This window comes from Sapajus apella, unplaced genomic scaffold (genome assembly GCF_009761245.1).
Source record: "Sapajus apella isolate SASKATOON/1434 unplaced genomic scaffold, GSC_monkey_1.0 scaffold55, whole genome shotgun sequence".
Classification (NCBI taxonomy): domain Eukaryota; kingdom Metazoa; phylum Chordata; class Mammalia; order Primates; family Cebidae; genus Sapajus; species Sapajus apella.
Window position 1 is genome coordinate 2,863,617 of NW_022436995.1, and position 20,276 is coordinate 2,883,892.

At 35.8% G+C, this 20,276-nt stretch overlaps 1 long non-coding RNA gene across 1 annotated transcript; it reads left to right on the forward strand.

Annotated features, from left to right (window-relative positions):
• Window positions 1-3,762: 3,762 nt before the first annotated feature.
• Window positions 3,763-19,932, forward strand: LOC116527531. The gene is made up of 3 exons (XR_004258599.1): window positions 3,763-3,853; window positions 10,300-10,305; window positions 19,921-19,932. It is a non-coding gene; the product is annotated as an uncharacterized LOC116527531 (long non-coding RNA).
• The last annotated feature ends 344 nt before the right edge of the window (window positions 19,933-20,276 follow it).

Sequence of the window (20,276 nt, forward strand, 5' to 3'; positions counted from 1 at the left end):
ACCAATGCTTTTTCTTTAAGGGAGAAAAATAAGTTGTTACAAAGTAACTCCTGCCCTTAAAGTGAGTGGAGTTTTACAAAATACATAGGATAAAACAATTAAAACTCCCAATGTAGAAAACTTTCTCACCTTTAAGAAAGCTTGCACACCTCCCTTTTCTTCATTTCTTCTTTCCCCCTTTTCTCAACTAGTTTCTGTTTACTATATGCCTGAATATTGAGATAAAGTAGCTAACACTGTATTCCTCTCACCAAGCTTACAAGCCTAGGAGAAGATTTAGATGTTTCTCATATGTCATTATATTACAAAGTGTAAAATGTGCCAAAAAAGGAAAAGCAAGGTAAGCCCTGAGACCATGGGATGAGTCTAGGGATAAGACCTTGATCTAGATTGAGAAATGGAAAGGGAAAACTTTACCGGGATAGCAATTTCATGTAGTGACTATGGGCACATGGGATCTGACATATGCAAGGTTTGAAGCAGGCAGAAATATGGAACATTTTAAAGAACTTAAAGTAAGGCCAATGTGACTATGAGTGAGAGGTTGAGTCACATAACATGAGCCCAGAGTGTGTGTGTGAGAGAGAGCTTTGTGGTCATGCATATCATACAGGGCCCATTTTACCAAGTTAGGAACCCTGATCTTTGATGCAAGGCCATTAATGAGCTTTGCATAGGTTTTATCACTCTGGTTATGGTATGGTGAATAGACTGAAACAAGCCTAAAAAATGTATGCAGGGAGATCAGAAAGGAAGCCTTTGCAATGCTGCAGAAAACACATCATAGCTTGAACATACTTTAAAATATTTGACTTTATATACAAGTTAGTATCTTTTTATACTACTACATGCCCTGAATCTATGATAGTGCCTAGGAGAGAGGTGTTTGTGAGGCAAAAGGAAGACTCCCAGAGTTTATGTGCAATGACACACTCACACTTGCCTGATCTCCCACCTGACTAATGTTGCCAAAACCCTAGAATTCTCTGACCAGCAGATGCTGTGTTGCTGTCGGGGCCTGTCTGCATAAGTTTCTTTCTTTAATCCAAAGCTTACCAATCCTGGTTTGTCCAGGTCTGTACCAGTGTTAACACTGAAGTCCTGGGTCCTGCAAAACCCCTTAAAACCAAGCAAAGTGGGAGGGTTGGCCACTCTACTCCACTTATGCATGAGGCCCTTCACAGTTGCAGATTAGGAGGGTAGAATGAGAAAAGGGAGGGCCACCTTGGGATCCTCTATTTATACTCCTTTCTGGAGCTCAGCAGATATTAGAGGAAAGCCTGTGGGAAAATGCATTTAGTACCACCATTCTGTTCAAATATTACAAGCATTCCTCGCAATCGATCCCAAAATTTTGAGTGTTTCCCTATCTCTCTACTCTTGCCATGCACGGCATATACCGTGCTAAGCAAACTTTGCCAAAAACTATGTAAAACTTGTCTGCTTTGAAATATATAACTAAGGGAGACAGTAATATCATGGAAAATAGAGATGGCTTAAAGAATGGGTAGAACATTCTCAAGTAGAGATATGGGATAAGGTAGGAATGAAGCAGAGCAACTACATAAGACCATTAAGGTGTATGAGGACAGAAGTATGTCTGGTCTCTATGGTTCATTGTTTTGTCCCCTGTTTTTGGGCATCAGTGTGGCCAGTAGCACAATGAATACATACACTAAGGAGGTGCAGTGGGGTATTGATAAACACATAACAACCTGCTCATAGTGGGGTTGGGAATTTGAGGAGAAATCCCTGATTTGTAGTGTTTGCTGACATTTTTGGTAGAAATACTCTCTCTGTCATCAGTTTCGAACATCAGTGTGATTTACCGAACACAAAGATGGGGAGAGATGTGCACAATCAGCTTCTGTAAGCCAGTGTTAGCCAGGTCCAGCATGCTGCCATTTGGTGTGTATACACAAGACAGAAAAGATAAACTTGTCTTGCTAATGCTATTAATGCATACCCAGTAATAATAAATTTTAGAATGATCAGGGAGAGATCTTTTTTAGGAGCCCTTAGAAAGTGGGCAGACATGAATGTTTCAACTTGATTCAGCTTCAACTGTAAAACAGTTTCCCTCTGTGGTTTCTCCCTCCTGTTCCACAACCCTTATGTAACAGGCCTGCCCTATTCTTTACTTACTGATTGTAAGTACTTTACTTATTGATTACTTACTTGTAATTAGCACTAGACAGTGTGAGAAATACAATCAAATTCCAGGTATCCTCTGCTTTCATGCAAAGGCTGGAAAATAACAGTTCTGTGTATTAGTTCCACACAGCATTTACTTTCCTTTTTTTCATAGCATCTTTCAAATGTTTCTAAACCTGACTTTGTTCTCAAAGAAGAACATGCACTGGAGTCTAATATGTTGAGTGGCACACACCATGGATGCCCTCTCCTGCTACAGGAGGCATCTGCATTGTTGATCATTCAGTCATTACATAGAGTACCATCACTGGGTGTTTTACAATATACTGTGATTCATAGATCATGTTTCACTTAGGCTCTCAATGAAGTATGAAGGCTCCACTGATGACTAACAGTCATTTTCATCTGCATTTCTTAGTAGCTTCACACTGGGGGCTGTAATCTCAATGTTTTTGAGACTAGGTGAGCAATTTGACTGTCTATATACAGTATTCCTAGAGTTGGGTCATGAATATAAAAGAGTTCTGGCTATGACTGGCCTTTTCTTCAAAATCAGTGAATTGTGCCTATTGTCATGGCTAATGGGTGGTCATGCTGCCAGTCTCTCATGCACTTGATTCACAATGGTCTCTTATCTATTGACAAGAAAATGTGCAAAAATGCACATATTTTTTAACAGAAATATAGTCAGATAAGTTTAACTGTTTAGCCCAGAGCCCTAATAAATATCCTTTTTGACTGGTATTTTTGACATTCTTCTTTTTCTCTCTTTGGGAATCTTTTTTTACTTTGGATATAGGAACTGAGCATGTACACTGGCCTTTGTGCTTTGTTTGTAGAGAATGAGTTCCCCCCAAATGAATGACTTTTGACATTGTTCCAGAAAGCTGAAAAAAAGTAGGAAAGAAATCAAGGAAAGGTGGCATACAAATATGCTTACTAAAATTTGGTTGATTTTTTTCCCTTATACTTTTTAAATTTACTTGTTTAGGTTTCATACTTGTACAAAATATATAAGCCATCAATTAGTTTTATGATGATAAATATTTAAGAAATGCTATCATAAAGATATTTTATATAATAAATAATTTGAATCAACATAGGACTCTACATCAGTTTTTGAAAGTCCTTTTCTCTTAAATTTGAGAAACACTGAATTGCTGTTGGGGTGCTGTGTATGAAATTTGCCTCCCACATATTGAAGGCATGGGCTTCCTATGCTTTAGAACCAAATTCCTGTCTATTAATTTAAAAAGCATAATGATGGGAGCAATGTTATTACTTCCCTTGCTAAGTTTACTTAGCAGTAGTTTGTGTGATTTACAACGTTTACAGAAATTCGTGAAGCACATATTTATAAATATATACATTATTTAATCATTTATATCACAACAGCCAACTCTTTTTCAGGTTAAATTCATCTTGTACTTTTAATGGATGACTACTTTATCCATTAAACAGTTTTTTTTTTTTTTTAATTTTAAAAGTGAACAATCAGCTTTAGTAATTACATTATGGGTTATTTATGAAACCACTAATTCCAGTTGATAAAGCACTTTGGAAAGCTTTTTAAAAAGCTTTGCTTCACTTATTTTTATAGAGGAATATTTGGTGCTTCCCAAATTCATATGTTGATATTCCAGCCTCTAAGGTGATGGTATTGGGAGGTGAGGCTTTGAGAGATAATTAGGTCATAAAGGTGACACTCTTGTGAGTAGATGAATACCATTATAAAAAGAGACCGGAAGAGTACACCAGTCCTCTGTTTAGTACATGAAAATATAACGTAAAGTTGGCAGTCTGCAACTGGAAGAGGACACTCAGGAGAACCCAACCTGCGCCACTTTAATGTATGACTGCCAGTCTCCAGAACTATGAGAAATAAATTTCTGTTGTTTATAAGCCACTAGTCTGTAGTACTTAGTTACAGCAGCCCAAACTCACTAAGATGTCTGTCCAACCTTTTCATTCATTCACATTATGATTTTTCTCCATAGCAGCAAATACAGAGACTTAATCAGAGAAGGAAAAAAGAGGCAAGTATGTATGGCTGGATATTTTATAAGGCGCCATACTATTTGGTGCTAAAGAATATTTAAAGGCATTCAGGAGGAAGCCATCCCTGAAAGCCTTACTTATTTCATCATTTTACTTGAAAGCCTCTGTATCCTTTGGATAGAGGTAGATTAACAATTTTTACATGCATTTTAATTTTAAAATTTACGTCTTAAATTTATTTGAATAGGACATTTTAACATAATTAAATTACATTGCCAAGTTATTTCTGGAAATTTAGCAAATTTTTGAGGATTACTGTGTTGAACTTAACTATATTGCCACAGCATACCTTGTATATAATACAATAATAAAGCTAGGTTCAGGGATGACGTATATCATTTTAAACTATAAAAATATTTTTCCATACATTACTTAACTTGATTCCCCCAAAATAATTATCTTAGAAATCACATAAAAACCTGTCAACCTGATTTTTCAAATGAAGAAACATCAAGGGACACCCAAAAATAAAATTTATAAGTGATGGATTTTGAAAAAACTCAGCTCTTGTGTGAAATATTTCCCTTCAAAATTCACCATTGGAGGACAAAACTGTTGCAGACTGTTACTTGGCATCTGAAAATTAATCTGGGTTTAAGATAAATTGTGAATCAATAGTGGGATATATTAAGGATCATAGGATCTGAAACTTATATTCTGATAATACTTTTTAAGGAACAAAAAATAGGTTGTAGAGAAAAAAGAACCCTTATACACTGTTGGTAGGAGTGCGAATTAGTTGAACCATTGTGGAAAGGAGTATGGAGATTTCCTCAAAGAGCTAAAAGCAGAACTACCATTCCACCTAGCAATCCCATTACTGGGTGTATACCCAAAGGACTATAAATCATTCTACCATAAAGACACATGCATTCATATGTTACTGTAGCAGTGTTTACAATAGCAAAGACATGGAATCTACCTAAAAGCCCAGCAATAACAGACTGGGTAAAGAAAATGTGGTACATATACACCCTAGAATATTATGCAGCCATAAAAAAAGAATGAGATTATGTATTATGTGGGAACATGAATGGAGCCAGAGGCCATCATCCTTAGCAAAACTAATGCAGGAACAGAAAATCAAATATCACATATTCTCACTTATAAGTGAGATCTAAATGAGAAGAACTTAACGAATGCAAAGAAGGAAACAACAGACACTGAGACCTACTTGAGGGGGAGGGTTGGAGGAGAGAGAGGAGCAGAAAAGGTAACTGTTGGGAACTCAGCTTACTAACTGGGTGATATAATATGTACAAGCCCCCGTGACACGTGTTTACTGTGTAACAAACCTTCACATGTACCCCCAAATCTAAAATAAAAATTAAACAAAAAAGAAAAAGGAAATAGATTATGAACACAAAATTAGAGACAAGGTAGATTTTTGTTTGGATTGAAAAAGAAAATAAATTGCAAATTATAAGTAGCTAATAAACAGCATTTACATCGCAAGCATTTAAATTTTTTTAAATTGCCTAATCCATCTTTATATTCTATCTTCTTTATATTTTTCTCGCTGCACTTGACCATTACTTCCTAATGCCTTTATGAAAAGATTGAAAGCCTAAGTCAGTATGTCCGCTAGTAAATTGTTTGAAATTTGTATTGATAATATATGTTTCTTTTGGCCTCACAACTCAATATGTATATCATATGTATACTTAGGATTGTTGTCAGATTGAGAAAGTCTTATCTTTCATATGTGAACTATAGTATTTAAAAAATTTTCATTTTTCTGAGTACTGACTACTCTCAAATATTAATGGAAAATCTTCATGAATCAGTTTACAGTTGATATCCTCCTTGTAATATAGCATTTGATGGGATGGAAATAACTTATACCAGTTGGATCAGAAAAGCTGATTGTCTGCATCTCTTCCCGACTTTTTAGTTCAATGACATAATATTGGTAGGTTTAATTGGCAATGGAGTATTTACAGCATTGGAAAAACTACAAATCCAATCTGTTTCTCCCTGGAGAGCTGCTTATTAAACATGTATCAGTATACCATTGTTAATGCCTTCTTTCAAATTATATGCTTCCTTTATTGGTTTCAATAGTTCATGTCAGGTCAGCCAGAAACTTCAGGCTTTTTCTAATGAGCTCAAACAATTTATTATTCTTCATTAATTGGATTGTAAAATATTAATAATCTTTTGCTTTTGAGACAGAGTTTTGCTCTTGTTGCCCAGGCTGGAGTGCAATGGTGTGATCTTAGTCACTGCAACCTCTGCCTCCTGGGATCAAGGGATTTGCCTGCCTCAGCCTCCCAAGTAGCTGGGATTACAGGCATGTACCACCACGCCCAGCTAATTTTGTATTTTTAATAGAGATGGGGTTTCTCCATGTTGGTCAGGCTGGTCTCGAACTCTTGACCTCAGGTGATCCATCTTGCCTTGGCCTCCCAAAGTGCTGGGATTACAGGCATGAGCCATCTCACCTGGCCAGTATTAATAATCTTATAGCCAGTTAACTGTAGTTAAAATATTTGCTTAATTTAAAACATTGATGTTATCTGAAATTTGTTTTGTCAGCATTTTGGTTCTTTATCGTTAAATACTTTCTATTGATATTATTCATCTGTATTGCATTTGTTTTATATTCTATTAGTTTTTACCAATTTTTTCCCATTTCTTAATAAATAAATTTGAAATTACTGCCAAATAAGGCTGTATATTTCAATTGTTTTAAGTGAAATGCTCCAAAATGTCTTTTTCAATTGCATTGAAAATAATATTTCATAGTTTGAATTATTTAAATAAATACTTACCTCTTTGGCCATATATCTTTGCATCAAAATGTCAAATGCCAGATGAGTCAGCATGGTGGTAGTCAGAATACTTTCAGAATTCCAACACTAGACACAGTAGCAATACCTCATCCATTCATTGATGTGAGTACAGACCACATAAACCACCCTATTAAATGTGAACTAAATGCATTATTTAATAAGTGTCTTTTAGCAAGATCCCCAAATTGCCAAGATATCTTCAATTATGCATACTTTGAGAAGTGTGAAGGAAAGTGGGAATACAAAACAGACCGCAAATTCTATAAAAACAATATGTGAGCTTATTGCTAGGGCCCATCCTATGGCCTGGGAAGGGACCTGTGTACGTGAAGATTCCCGAATCCAAAGCTTTATTAATTTTGTTAGAAGTTAATTTTATTTCTGAGCAATCGATATTATTGTTTCCTAAAATCTCTTTTCGTTTTTGCCTAAGTGGTGTTCTTCACTTATTTGCTTTCTAGGCATTTTCCCTAATGCCTTCAGAAATCTGTAATACCTAACTATCGTCAAGTCCTTTACTCACAGTAAAGTTATTTACTGTTCTAAAGTCCTTAACTGTCCTTAAGACCTTTACTCACAATAAGGACTTGAGGGCAGGTAGGGTATAAATACTGTTTACTCAAGTCCTTTTACTTACTAAAATGTGAATTATAGTTTTCAACTTAAAAGCATTTCTCTCTTAAGATTTCCAAAATCAAAGCCTTACAATAAAAAACATGGGTAATAATAGTAAACAATTTCAAGTAACCATAAATTAAGACAAATATTTTGGTGCATGAGACTATACAGATTCTTGTGAAATTATAGTTTATGTTTTAATTGGTTGAAGAAATACAACTATTTAATACATGCTGGTTTATTTGAAAAAAAAAAACCCAACCCTGTATACTTACTGAATTTTTTATAATGAAATAGATTCTAGAGGTATTACTAGTGATTTAAACATTAGAATAAAATGAAACACTAGAAGAAAAGATACAGGAAGTTATTATATTGTTGAAGTGGGAAAGGCTTATTGAAGCAAGACACAAAGAACAGAAACGGTAAAGGAAACTTGTGACATTGTAAAATATTTAAACATCTGCAAGATTAAAATGTGCACATATGTGTATACACACACACACACACACACACGCAAGTATATAGATATAAAGATCTCAGTACTGAGACACACAGAATCTCAAACACACACTATGTAACAGTCATAGTTTTTGACTTTATTTTTAGACAGTGTTTTCCGAACAGTGCCCTGGATTTGATCTTTGCCTGAAAGCTATTTCTGAATTTGAAAATTGTTTGCCGTTTGGAGAATCTGGGAATGAGAAACAGTTTTATTTTGAAATCAGCAAATTTTGGCTCTTTTATATTCAACCATCTGTTCATTAGCTAATCTCTCTCTTCATTTTATTATAGGCAAATAGAAGAAGCCAGGTGGCACTTTCAACACTTTGCCTGAAATCCCTTTAGCCAGATATCCTGTTCATTAAGCACATTTTCTGTTTTCTGTGCTACCACAGACAACAATGTTGCTAAACTTTCTGCCAGGAGATAACAATGGATTCCTTTTTTCTACTTTCCAGTCACATTTTTCTCACTTTTTATTAGGTACTCACCAAAAGCCTTTTCAAGTCCCTTCAGAATTCTATCAGTAATCTCAAGGTACTTCCAGCATTTTTCTGCTGTTAGTTCTCAAAGACATTGCCACTTATTTAAAGTTTGGGTAGTATCCCAAATCTGTGCCAATAATCCATGACTATGTTACCCTAAATTTAATGTCATGAAATAATAGTACCTTACTATTATCACTAAGATTTCTGAGAGTTAAGTTCAGCTATGAAGTCTTTGCTCAGGATTTCTTGTGCAGTTTTTGTCAGATGGTGACTGAAAACAACTTGAAGGCTTTTCACACACATAGTTTTAGTTGCCTGTGGCTGTTGGCTGGGGTCTCCCCTAGCACTGTTAATCAAATTTTCTACACTTAGCCTCTCATATGTCCTGGGATTCCTTGAAGCATTGTTTCTGTATTTTAAGGGATGGCATCTCAAGAGTGGAGTCAGTTTTTATGTTGCCCTTTACAACCTAGCCTTGGAAGGGTTGCAGTACCACTGCCACCACATTTTATTTGTTAAAAATTATTCACTGAAGAGATTTACGGAATGGTGAATAAAGGACCTATGAAAATCTATTTTTCCATAAAGGCAATATGAACACTGCCAAAAGTTGTCAAAATCAACTTTTTCAAAACTCTGGAAACTAAACTAAGACTTGCAACAGTCCACGGAACTTTTATTCTAGAATACTTGCTTCTCCTCAAGGACACTGAGCTTTGTGGTTAACTTGCCCTATGTCCATTTCCTCCTCTTCAGATCCATGGCTGCTGTGAAAATCAGCAGGCAAGCAACCACTAGGGGGGCTGACTGGGTAAAGAGCTTTTCCTAAAGCTGTATCTCCAGAGAATTGTCACGATTTGACTTGTTTGCTGATACCCTGGTAAAACCTCATACACAGGGCTGTTGCTATTTGATCTAAATCAGAGCTTGCTCAGTGGGAAAAGCTCTATTACTGAGTTGTTTTTTGGAAACAATCAATAAATAGCAATTGTTTAGTATTGCAGCTGCCTGAGGTGGAAATACCCATTGGGAAAAACAAGAGACTGGCCAAAAGACTTAAAAGAAGGATCGTGGGAATGAGATAGCTATAGGGAACTTTGAAGAGCTCTGACTTAATTCTGGGGGTATAGAAAACCACACACGTAAAGAGCTGCGTACATGCTCGAGAATTCTTGAGAAGGCTCTAATCTCTTGCCTTTGGCTGGCCTTGGGTCCCTCTGCATATAGAAAGTAAAGCCTAAGACAGAATTGCAAACTGCCAAAACATTGAAGGAATGCCTTAATATATATGTAAATCCCAGCCACATCCCGGTGTGTTTTAGCGACTTGAGGCCCTCCGTAGTTCATGAGATTAACTGGAAGAGACTTCTTCGACTTACTTATGCAACGAGGAGGCATCCTTGTGTGGGAGTTGTAAGCTGCAGAATTATTGTTACTTGGATGAGCCTACAATTTACTTCTTTCAGTTTTGGCTGAGAATTTGCGTTTGTAATTGTTGGCAGACAGAGGAAGAAAGTGTTCCACTCGGGTCCAAGGAGCATACAGAGAGAAGGCAGGGAAGAAGGAACATGTGCAGCCTTTCTGTAGAAGTCAAGGCAAGGTTGGAAATGCTCGTTCCCTGCCTGAGGGGCTCCAGGGTGCTGTGAGTCTCTGATCTTCACTGTAAAGAGGCCTATCTGAAGTTGGAGGTTGAGGCATACATTTCTGCACTTCTGGCTGGAAAGTTGAACCAGATTTTCCCAAAACTGTCATTTTTTGCTTTCTAAGTATGCTAAAGGCAGGAAAGGATTGGGCAGTGAATAGAAAGTAGCACAGCCAAGTTCTGGTTAGCTAAGCAGCATGACTGTCATAAAGTGTTTTTTTTTTTTTTTTTTTTTTTTTGGTCTAAAAACCAAAGTCTGGGGCTTTGGGCCATGAGGAGTTGGGTTATCGGATTGCTTAGTTTAAACTGCCAGGATGAGAAATGTCTCAGATGCTATTAAAATTAGGCCGCTCAGTTTAACTCTGCCTCATTGATCACCAACCACCTTCTTCACTCTTTTCGGTGACTGAGTTAAAACGAAAAGACACAAAGAGAAAAGTGGTCTTTCCCTTTCCCTCTATTATAATCAGGCCTTAGTCCATCTTGGCTCACAAAAGATGGAAAGAAAAATCTTGTCATCTTTGCTCTTGACCCTGAAGAATAGAATCTCAAAGAAATACCTGAGAGGAAAATTCTTTCCTTCACTGAAATTAAAGTTGGAGTGTTTGCAAAACTGAGCAAAGAAAGGAAAGTATTAGTAAACATCGCAGGCAACTTGCAGTTATATTCAGATTATTTTTCAATACTTGAGGAGGTTATACAATAAAAAGGGTAGGAGGGAGCCAGGAATAGAAACAAGGAAAAGAGGTGAATGAACTGCTATGATCTTTTAGGCAAACTGTTCTTTCTGTGACTGTTTTGTTCCTCCGGATGTTTGGCAATGGCCAGAAGGTGGTGTTCAGGGGCTCATTTTTTCAGACTCTGTGCCCATGCAATGCTGGTCCATCCTTCTGAACCTCTGTCTGCCAAGAACCTACTTCATTCGGCACAGGAGGTATCATTTTGGAAAGTGAAGGGACGTAGGCTTTTTCCACCTAATAAGGAGAACATCTTTGGGACCTTAAAAAGGAATGTGGCTCAGGAAAGGAGGGCTGGTTGGGCTTGGAGCTCAGGCCACGTTGGATTTGGGCACATCAGTCCTGACCCGCCCCACCTGGATGGTCAGCAGTGGTCTGTACCTGTCTCTTCCAGGGACTCCCTCACCCCACCACCACTCCTTGGGGATGAAAACTGGCAGGGGGAACATACCAGTATCACAGAATTCAGTTGCAATTTACAAATACCGTTTCCTTTCATCTCAGCAAAATGGGCAGACCCACCAGACCCAGTTCTGATCATGCCATCATCCTGGACCACATGACCGGAAAATAGATAACCAAGTTCACCAGCAATAAAATCCTGGGCCCAGGCAGCCTCCAACAGCATGGCTTCCAGACACCGAGGTAGGCCCTGGTGCATGGCAAGCCACAGCAACTGTTTTAGAGGCTGTCAGCAGCCAGGGCCATTGAGACCCTGGACAATTTCCTGGGATGACTGCCAGCATAAGTCTGCACGGTGCTGCTGAGCTGGGGAGGAGGAGGGAGCCAGGCTTTTCCTAAAGGTGGCCCCTCCTTCCGTTTCTCCAAAAAGTTTACTGAATGTGTAAATGTGAAAGTAAAATAAAATTTAAAGTATGTGCCAATATATATAACATATATACACACACACATAAATTTCTTCAGCCAAGAGTGGAAACCATGTTGATTCAGAGCAATTAAGAAAATATCTGTCCAGTTTTTCCAATCATTAGCAGATGACTAAGCCCACTGAGCAGTGTCTTTTAACCAGTACATACCACAGGGAATACAAACTTGAAAGAATTACTCAAGAAATACTATTTGTCAAATAAAGAGCAACAGTAGCAGCAACAATAACAACAAATGGGAAGACAGAGATCTGATTTCTTGAGCTGCCATGTGGTATTTAACCCAGTTTCAACTAAAATGTATGGGAACTCAAAGTAACAGGTATTATCCATAGATAGAAGAAAAAAAGAATACATGGAAACTGCCCTGAAGGAAGTTCAGATGTTGGTCTTATTAGACAAAGGCTTAAACTTAACTATTATAAGTATCTTCAAAGATTAAAAAAATCATGTCTAGAGAATTAAAGGAAAGTATGAGAATCACCAAATAGAGAATACTCATAAAAAGTTAAAAATTATAAAAATAACCAAGTGGAAATTTTGCACTTAAAGTATACAATAACCGAAATTTCACTGGCGGTACTCAGTAGCATATTTGACTTTGCAGAAGACTCAGCAACCATGAAAATAGGTAATTGAGATTATCAAGTCTGATTATCAGGTAAAAAAGAATAAAATAAAATGAATAGAGTCTCAGAGGAATGTGGGATACTATATGCATGTCAACATATACATAATGGTAGACTAAGAAGTGGAGGGAAAGAAGGGGACAGATTCCTAGAGAGAGAGAAACTACCAAAACTGACTTAAGAAAAAAAGAGAAAATCTAAATGGACCTGTGACAAGTAAAGAGATATAAATAGAAATTAAGTTGAATTAATAATCTATAAACTTCTTACAAAGAAAACCAAAGCCTAGATAGTGAATTCTACCAACTACTCAAAGAAGACTAAATGTCAATCCTGCACAAACTGTTCCAAAATATACAAGAGGTGGAAATACTAACTTATTAGTCAGTGTTACCTGACTACCAAAATTAGACATAGAAATCACAAGAAATGAAAACTATGGATGAATATTTATCAGTATAGACATAACATCCTCAACAAAACCTTAGCAAACCAAGTTCAGGAACATATAACAATGATTATATTTGTACCCAAATAGGATTTGTCCCCAAAATATATGATTGTTTTAATTCAATATAACATTAAAAAGAGAAAGTCTAAATGTCATTTATTAGACAGAAAATACTTGTTATCCGAAAAGACATATATAAAAAAATTTGACAAAATCCAACACCCTTTTATAATAGAAACTCTAAATAAATCAGGAATCAAAGAGGGACTTTATGTGATAAAGGGCATCTTTGAAAGCCATCAGTTAACATCATACTTAATGATGAAAGAATGAATAATTTTATCCTCAGAAAAGGACAAATATATTTTATTTCACACTTCTGCTCAGCAATGTGATAAATATTTTAGACAGCAATATGGCAAAAATAATACAAGAAAATGAAAAATATACAAAGTGGGAGGAAAGCAGTAAAATTACCTTCATTTGCAGGTGTCATCTTTGATATAGAAATCTAAGAAAAAAAAATATTTTGGAACCTAACACCTAACTTTAGCAAGGTTGCAAGATATGAGATCAATACATAAATATCATTGTGTCTTTCTTGAATGTGGCAATTTTTGTTTTCCAAAAATTAGGAAAACAATTACCTTATGTATTTGATAGTATTGAGAAGAAAATAGGAAAATATAACAATTTTCAAGGCTGTACACTGACAATTACAAAACTGTTGAAAAAATTAAAGATGTAAATTAGCAGAAAGATACTCATCTTTATGAATTGGAAGACTTAATATTGTTAAGATGGTGATTCACTACAAGTTGCTAATTGATTTAAAATTTCAATACAGGCTCTATCAAAATTATTGCTGCTTTTTTTGTGGAAATTGTTAATTAAGCTGATCCTAAGTTTGTATAGAACTGCAAGAGATCAGAATATTCATTAAAGTCTTGAAAAAGCCAAACAAAGTTGGAGGACTGACACTTCTTGATTTCATAACTTATTTAAAAGTTGCAGTAATCAAGACAGTATGGTCCTGGAATAAGGATACACACACACACACACACACACACACACACACACACACACACACGTGATTTATATGCTAGTTGACTATAATTGAGGACTCTGAAGTAAACTCTTTTATTTATGGGCACCCAAATTTTGACAAAAGTGTGAAGACAATTCAAAGTGGGGAAATAACAGTCTTTTCAACAAATGGTTCTGAGACAACAGCTATACATGAAAAAGGACAAGGCTGCACCTCAACTTCAAACCATGTAAAAAATTAACTCAAAATGGATTATAGACTTAAATATAAGAACTAAAAAATATAAGACTCTAGAAGAAAATATTATAATAAAACCTCATGCTTCTTATTATATAGCACCAAAAGGAAAAATGACAAAGGAAATAAAATAGAAAAATAGAACTGCATCAATTTAAAAATCTTTCATGCTTCAAATGACACCTGCAGGAAAACGAAAACACAACCCATAGAAGGGGGGTAAGTATTTCTTACATATTCACCTTTTCACACTGATCAGCATATCCTAGCTAACTTCATGTATAGATTTACTAGAGTTTGTCCTTAAATGTATTTTTAAAATACATAAACCAAATGGTCGTATACATTGGAAGTGTTTTAAAATGTACTTTGAAATCATTTTAGCTATTACATTTATGCCAGTTGAAACAATGTAAAAGATGTATAGAAAGTCTTTATTAATAGCATATGACAGTAGGAGCTGAACTGGCTGCTTTGCATGTCTTTTCTGCTTTGATATATTTAATACAATTAAAATGCATATATTTCACAAAAGAACAGTATTTTGAAAAACTCTGCATGATGCATATTTTGTTCAAGCCCAGCTTTTCCTGGAAAAACACACTAGCACTTTGTTTTCTTCATATTTTTAAAATAATAAAACAGGGATAAATTGAAACCCAAGAATGATCCTTTAGAGAAATATGAAATATTAAGGAAATTGCTTATTAATGATTCACTTAAATTAATGTGAAACAGTACTCCCAAGCAACTCTTAGCTAATTCTCAAATGCAACTCTTAACTAATTTTGAAAAACAAAAACCCAACCAAGCGTTTCAGGACCTGTTTTTCATAAAGCATCATTACCAGAAGATGTAATTCCTGATATGCTAAATATTGCAGCATTTATATGATGCACCAATTGTTTTCATGGATGATATGATCAATTGAAATGATTATTATAAAGCAATTAATTGGCTCCTGCAGATAAATAATATAAATATAATTAAAATGTGTGAAGACCAGGATATTACAATACACTAATTTTTAATTTCAATATTGATCCAGTGTTGCAATCCCAACTCATCTTTATTGTATGACGGATATAGCTTCACCCTCCTGGAAAGTGACTTATAGAAAGGATTTCACTTTGTCTGGCACATCAAGATTCACACATCCTCTCCTAATTATAACAGTGTCAGTTCCTAATCCAATCAGCAGCACAGTGAATCAGACACTCTCTCTTGAGTACAGCTGCATGAATCTGTCAGCTCCAAACTTGTTAAATCTCAGTGTTCTCTGGTATTCTTATCTCTGTTTATTAAACAAAGCCTAATTTTAATTAAGATTTAAGCTATTGTAAAAATTTAGATTGTGATTTATATACTATTCACCTATTAGTTATCCAACAGGCAGAATAGCTTTTAAATTTTTGAAAGGGCAGAGGATCAGTGCTAGTAAATTAATACTGTACATATGTCTTCATAATAGAATGATTTTCATAATATATCTGTTGGAAAATATTTTTTTCATTTCAGTTAACTACATCTGAATCAAACTGAAGTCCATATAAATTTTATATAGAATTAAAGGGATCCAATTACTTAATGAACAAAGATGTATCGAATGCCAAATGCTCAATTCTGCTCTACTATTTTGCACATGTGTAGGTGGATATGATCTGGAATAGAGGTGGGAAAATCTAATTTGGGAGATAATATGTATACATATTAGAAGATAATTAAAAACTCAAGCACTATAATAATCATAATTTAATTGGTGTACACAATTAGAGATATAAAATTGGCGGAAATTAATAGTTCCTTAAATTTAGATGGTGAAAGACGCCTTACAGAAGAGGTTTCCATTATAAATTCAAACACCATCCTCATTTCCTGCTTCTAAGATACTGCTAATATCTGAAGGAAACTTGTTTTTTAATCTCTATTTCCATAGTTGCCCTTCTGTACTTGTCTTTTCCAGTGGCTTGCAACCTGCTGGAATGGATAAATTCTACTTTAAGACAGGATGTTGAGACAGAAATATTTATATCCATTACCAGTGAGACACAAAATTAGACTCTCAACATATTTAATCATGAATGATTGTTCCAGCACACACATACAGTGACTTTTATCCTGATAGTTCTTGAAACCTTAGATTGGAGACATTTAACAAGCCTTAGCAGCTCTAATAGGAAGAAAAGTGAAAGTCAGGTTTTCTTATAGTTTACTTGCTCTCACAGTGCAAATATATGTGTTTTAAGAGTGTTTCTATAGTTTCTGTAACTACCTTAACTAGATAAACATTACTTTCTTTGTTTGACAGGCTTGAAGGTCTGCAGCCCATGCTAATTTGTTTCCATTTCACATCACTTCTTTTTTAAATTGGCACAAAATAGCTGCATGTGTTTTTGTGGTATATGTGGCATTTTAATACATGTAAATAATATGTAATGATCAAATCAGTGTAATTGAGATGTCCATCACATCAACTATTTATTTTTACTTTCTGTTTGGAACATTCCAGTTCTCTTCTAGCTATTTTGAAATAAACAAGAATTTATTGTTAACTATAGTTACCTTACTGTACTATCAAACACTAGAATTTATTCCTTCCAACTGTATTTTTGTACCCATTAATCAGTTTTTCCTAATTCCCCACCCCTTTTCAGCCTATGGTAACCATTACTCTCTACTTCCATGAGATCGCCTGTTTTAGCTCCCACATTTAAGTGAAAAGGTGATAATTGTCTTTCTGTGCTTGTCTTATGTCACTTATAGTAATAACCTACAGTTACATCTATGTTGCTGCAAATGGCAGGATTTCATTCTTTTAATGGCTGAATAATCTTCCACCACATTTTTCATTATTCATTCATCCACTGATGTGCACTCCGGTTGATTCCATGTCTTGGACACTGTGAATAGTCAGTAAATCACCTTTTAATGAAGAATTGAAAACTGCTTCTACTTGTTTCTCTTTGTCTTGCCTGGCATATCTTATGCCTTCAAGATATTTGGCATTACACTTAAGTCTTTCTGAGGAGGAAAAGATTGAATGAATAATCATAGTAAATTATCTGATCATAACTTTCCACATACATGATGCTCCTCACACTTACAAAGTAGCTTATTCTTTAAATATTATTCCTTTCCCTTGGAAATCTATTAATAAAAAAATAAAAATTGAATCTAATATTACAATATTGTGATCTTTCTTTTCTATGGCACCAAGTGTTATATTTATTATTTTGTCATATTGATATATTATTACAACTCATAGTATTTTAATTATTAATAACTAATAACTATATTTTATACACATCAGGTGTGGAAGAGGTGATTCATGTTTAATTAGAGATTAGCAAAACTCCCTACATATCATTAAAGTTTATGTGACTCAAATTAGATTACAGGGGTAAGAAAACAATATTGTCTTGACCCAGTGCTGGGAAAATAATAAATATTTCAGTAGATTTAAAATCAAATCAGAAGAAAAGTCATTTTTAACCTTGTTAGTGGGGTAAGTTTTACTGACTGGGGAGATTCAACTGGGCACTTGGGAAATATAGGAGCACAGAGCTTGCAGCTGGCAAGTGAAATAGGAAAGACACAAATCAGAGTTAAGATGCTGAGTCGTCAGCAAGCTGGTTCTCAGGTAAATGATAAGGAAGTACAGTAGTTGAGATAAGACAGAGAACACAGTAAGAGGGACCTTAAGCCAGACCGATAAGCGGCCTGTGTATGGGCAGGAGGAAAAATATGGGCTGAGGAACTTTAAAGAATGATGAAACAGAGCAGTTTAAAAATGTTAGATTTGGGCCGGGCAGGGTGGCTTACATCTGTAATCCCAGCACTTTGGGAGGCCGAGGCGGGTGCATCATGAGGTCAAGAAATCGAGAACATCCTGGCCAACATGGTGAACCCTCGTCTCTACTAAAAATACAAAAATTAGCTGGGTGTGGTGGCATGTGCCTGTAGTCCCAGCTACTCGGGAGGCTGAGGCAGGAAAATTGCTTGAACCCGGGAGGCAGAGGTTGCAGTGAGCCGAGATCGCAATACTGCATGCCAGCCTGGGGAACAGAACAAGACTCCATCTCAAAAAAAAAAAAGAAGATTTGATCTTTTAATACTGTTTTTTAAAAATGTTCTTAATAAATTAACATATCTCCTATTTAAGTACAAAAATGGGCAAAACTAATCTATCAATCTACAAGTCAGGATAGTGGCTACCTTTATCAGAAGCAGTTAATGACTGGTAGGTGGCATATGGGGTACTTCTTGTGGTGGTAATGTTTTTCAATCTGGATAACCTTAACAGGAGTGTATTCAGTTAGTGAAAAATTTATTTTTACATTTACTAGGTGTGTACTTTTTATGGATATTACACTTAAATGTTGTAACATTTATATATTAATGTTATATTTATATTACCATAGAAGCAATAAAGGTTTTTTTTTTGTTTTTTTTTTTTTTTCTTTAGGTGGAGTCTTGCTCTGTCACCAGGCTGAAGTGCAGTGGTGTGATCTCAGCTAATTAAAACCTCCACCTTTCGGGTTCAAGGATTCTTCTGCCTCAGCCTCCCAAGTGCTGGGATTTCAGGCGTGAGCCACTGTGCCTGGCTTCAATAATGGTTTTTAAAAGTAAGGTAAGACATGAATGTATTTAAAATGAAATTCACCTCTGCAGTGCATCTCTCCTGAGTAAATAGTTGGTAGGTACCTATCAAGCACTGGGAGATGAGCTAGTGCTACAGAATGGCTTCTGTACTAGCTGACCAGTGCTCAGAGAGCCTCTGTGGATCCTCTCCAGCCCACCTCTGTGCTTCATCCTGTGTTAGTAGTCTCAGCACCTTACTAATACCAATAAGAAGAAAGCTTCGTCATTGTGTGGTGGGCAGGGATGGATAAACGAAATACAACAATGGCTTTGATGTGTCTCCACTCCTAGTACTGAGGTAGGATATCTTCAAATACTGGATCATCTTGCTCGAAATAGATTTGGCTAACAGTATATATTTGCAATCCCTGATGGACAAGAAAGTGATGGTGTTTTGCCTTTCGATCCTTTTGTGGTCATGGTGGTTGTTTTAAATCATGGACATACGATTAAAATGTTTAAGTTGGGTCTTAGTAACTTAGGATCTGAGATTTATTGCTGTTGCCTTCCCACCACCCACCCACATGTGCTTTACATTACAATGATGCTCTCATTGATCCTGTCTTCAAAGTGCTATTATATCAGGAGTGAAATCTTTATTTCTCATTAGCTTATTCCTTCAAATAAGATGAGACATGGTGTGGCAGCTAATTGTATGTGTTAATTTGACTGGACTAGGGGTGCTGATATAGCTGGTCAAATATTATTCCAGGTGTGTTTGTGTTTAAGATGAGATGAATATTTGAATTGACAGAATGAGTGGAGCAGATTTTTCCCTTCTAATGTTATACTCCTTATCTAATCAGTTGATGGCCTGAATAGAACAAAAAGACTAATCTTACAAAGAGCAAGGAGGGGATTTCTCCTGCCAGATTATTTGAAGTGAAACATGAGACTTTCCTTGCCTTCAAACTAGAATGGAAATGTTGGCCCTTTTTTGGTCTTGAGCCTACTTGCTTTTGAACTGGAACTTATACCATCAGCTTTCCTGGATCTCCAGCTAGCCAACTGCAGATCTTAAAACTTTTTAGCCTTCATAAATGTGTGAGCCGATTTCTTACCCTGTCTTCACTTCGCCCTCCTCTCTCTCTCTCAACAGAGAGGTAGCTCCTGTTGGTTGTGTTTCTCTGGCAAAGCTTAACACCTGTGGTCTATATGGTCTAGTAACTACAGTCTCAACAACTATAGCTTATTTATGTAGAGACAAGGGACAAGTTTATGATAGCTAAAACAAAACAAAGTCAAAATATTATTCTGGCCAGACTATAGTAACCAATATTGACTATATTTTATCTATAATACCTTTTATTTTAAAACACAGCTATATTAGCTATTTTACAAAGGAAATAAAAACAACAATACATTTAATAGAAAAAAAAAATCTCCC